Below are 3,466 nucleotides of genomic sequence, written 5' to 3' on the forward strand. Positions count from 1 at the left end.
GGAGCGATTCCGCTAGGCATGTGGGATTTGTGGATGGAGCCCTTCATTCGCTTAACCAGGATTCAAGGGTGGTCAATCTGTTGAAATCAGAGCACTACATTTTGGCCACCGTGCTCGATCCTAGGTTTAAAGCCTACATTGTTTCTCTCTTTCCGGTAGACACAAGTCTGCAGATGTTCAAAGACCTGCTGGTGAGACACTTGTCAAGTCAAGCGGAACGTGACCCGCCAACAGCTCCTCCTTAATTTTCTCCCGCCACTGGAGCTGCCAGAAAAAGGATCAAACTTCCAAAACCACCCTCTGGTGGTGATGCAGGGCAGTCAGGTGCAAGTGCTGACATCTGGTCCAGACTGAAGGACCTGCCTACGATTACTGACATGTCGTCTACTGTCACTGCATATGATTCTGTCACCATTGAAAGAATAGTGGAGGATTATATGAGTGACAGCATAAAAATAACCAAACAGAAGGATGTTTGGAAAGTAGACTCTTTTTTGGGAGCACTCTAATTCAGAGGTTTAAGATTATAGCATCACTGGTAAAATCGATTTAATTAAATAATATTTTCAAGTTGAATTTAAGGAGTACAAATATAAAGTGAAATTGCCTCGCGAACATATGAGCGTAAATATTCAACATAAGTGATCAAAATGTCACAATTTACTAACTGCCGGAAATTAATGGCTGTGGTACAAAGAATGTAATGTCATTGCATGATATTTCTCGTATAAAGTATGACCATCATTTATTCTGCATCTGTCCATTATGGATCATTTTTGTCGCAGAGAATTAAATCATTGGTCATGTAAAGAAGTTATACCTTGTGGCATTAGTCTAGGTGACAATCTATTCGGGAGTCAATTTTTTGCAGTACCAGGGTGTTCAAAGGTGGTCTCCCATCCTGTTACTGACCCGGCCTTTCACTGCTTAGCTTCCAAGGTCAGAAGAGATTGGGCATCTCCAGTGAGGTATGACCGCAAATATTGAACTCACTTCTTTGGTCACCTCTGTGTTAGTAATAACATTACTGTATATCCACATTGGTAAATTACTTTAGAGATATGAGGCACAAGGCACAAATGCCATACACCCTATGAGAAATGAATGCAAATGTCCTGACTTGGTCACTGAGTGATATGTCAGGCTCACAACAAGAGTAGAAAAATTAGAAAAAATCACTGTGCGGAGAAATCAATCTAGACCACACAGCATTCTCATTTAATAGTACCTTGTAATTAGAGTATAGGTGACAATTGATCTGAGAGCCAATTTATTGCAGTACCAGGGTGTTCATAGGTGGTCTCCCATCCTGTTACTGACCCGGCCTTTCACTGCTTAGCTTCCAAGGTCAGAAGAGATTGGGCATCTCCAGTGAGGTATGACCGCAATTATTGTGCTCTCCTTTTTTCGTCACCCTAGTCTTTATAATATGATCACAGTGTGTCCGTATGTACATACATGATACCAGCGCTTGACAACATCTGAAAAGAATATAGTAAAGACAATCACCTGATCTCGTCACAGATTGACATGTCAGGCACAACAATACAGATACGTGGATAATCTTTGTATAATCTAGTCACAGTATGTCCATATGCACATGTATGGCACCAATGCCTGACAGCATGTGAACGAATAATAAATAAAGACAAACACCTGATCTAGTCACACGTTGGCATGTCAGGTGTAGCATTACAGGTACGTAAATGAGTAGCAATTAATGGGCAGGAGACTTTTTCATGCCCACGCCGTATCCACAATTAGGACATATTTTCTACTCATGAGAGGAAATTAGGAGACATTAAATATGGCCGCATCAGAAAAAACGCAATATTGTGATGAATATAATTACTCCTAAATTTACACCTGGGTACTGTGGTAAAAAGCACCGAGATATATTGTCTGCACCCAGATATATATTCACTGACAATGTACTGGTATACAAATAAACATGATAGAAAGGAAGATTTGTGCTTGATGCTATCTTCTATATGTTTTTTGTAGTGATAGCATTGTGGGTTTGATCCAGCACTGTGTTCCTCTTAATTGTTTAGGCTCAATCAAGATATGACCTTCCACTGTGAGAGAAATAATTCAAGGATTACTCCTGAACTTCTTTGAAAGGCAACAGTTACTGTTGGTATGTTGCAGTTAATCCTCCTAAATACATACAATGTTGCGAGGACATCACACAGTGGCTAATGTTATTTTTATAGCAATTGTATTAACTGGGTACAATTCTGTTGTGCGTGCACTTGAGTCTGTGTCAGAATGAAGGATAATACCTCATTTTAATATCTGACAATCGCAGGCAGCCCAAAATTGATTGTGGGCAAGTTGATAAGTTAAAGGGGTAATGCGGGGTGTGTATACGATACCACTTCCAAAATTATGCCTGTTGAGAAGTCCCGTTCCTCATCGTGCCGGAGCTCCGAGAGTTGCAGCAGCGTGGAGTCGTGGAATCGTAATGCCCGCCGTTAGTGAAGCGTAGCGTGGCTGATGCGGCCGATGCCTCCTAAGGTTTCCAGCTAGTTTGATCACGTGTGTAAATCACGTGATTGGGTTTTCCTGACGTACGTTTCGCATTAAAAACAGCTTGATCACAGGGCATAGCCATTTTTTCTTATTTTTCTACTCTTGTTGTGAGCCTGACATATCACTCAGTGACCAAGTCAGGACATTTGCATTCATTTCTCATAGGGTGTATGGCATTTGTGCCTTGTGCCTCATATCTCTAAAGTAATTTACCAATGTGGATATACAGTAATGTTATTACTAACACAGAGGTGACCAAAGAAGTGAGTTCAATATTTGCGGTCATACCTCACTGGAGATGCCCAATCTCTTCTGACCTTGGAAGCTAAGCAGTGAAAGGCCGGGTCAGTAATAGGATGGGAGACCACCTTTGAACACCCTGGTACTGCAAAAAATTGACTCCCGAATAGATTGTCACCTAGACTAATGCCACAAGGTATAACTTCTTTACATGACCAATGATTTAATTCTCTGCGACAAAAATGATCCATAATGGACAGATGCAGAATAAATGATGGTCATACTTTATACGAGAAATATCATGCAATGACATTACATTCTTTGTACCACAGCCATTAATTTCCGGCAGTTAGTAAATTGTGACATTTTGATCACTTATGTTGAATATTTACACTCATATGTTCGCGAGGCAATTTCACTTTATATTTGTACTCCTTAAATTCAACTTGAAAATATTATTTAATTAAATCGATTTTACCAGTGATGCTATAATCTTAAACCTCTGAATTAGAGTGCTCCCAAAAAAGAGTCTACTTTCCAAACATCCTTCTGTTTGGTTTTTTTTTACTGCTAAATACATTTTGACTCAAGGGAGCACCACTGAAAGCAACAAGAAGATGTACAGGGACCATTATTTTTCCAATTACATTATGTTTGCTGCACTGTGAAGTAATTCAGGAATAATTCAGTT

General features: G+C 39.9%; 3 pseudogenes; 1 reads left to right on the forward strand and 2 right to left on the reverse strand.

Moving 5' to 3' along the window:
• Positions 1 to 862: 862 nt before the first annotated feature.
• On the reverse strand, positions 863 to 982 carry LOC135052051 (5S ribosomal RNA; annotated as a pseudogene).
• A 288-nt stretch (positions 983 to 1,270) lies between these two features.
• On the reverse strand, positions 1,271 to 1,390 carry LOC135052031 (5S ribosomal RNA; annotated as a pseudogene).
• Positions 1,391 to 2,809: 1,419 nt separating this feature from the next.
• On the forward strand, positions 2,810 to 2,929 carry LOC135051860 (5S ribosomal RNA; annotated as a pseudogene).
• Positions 2,930 to 3,466: the final 537 nt, after the last annotated feature.

This window comes from Pseudophryne corroboree, chromosome 2 (assembly GCF_028390025.1).
Source record: "Pseudophryne corroboree isolate aPseCor3 chromosome 2, aPseCor3.hap2, whole genome shotgun sequence".
NCBI classification, from domain to species: Eukaryota; Metazoa; Chordata; class Amphibia; order Anura; family Myobatrachidae; genus Pseudophryne; species Pseudophryne corroboree.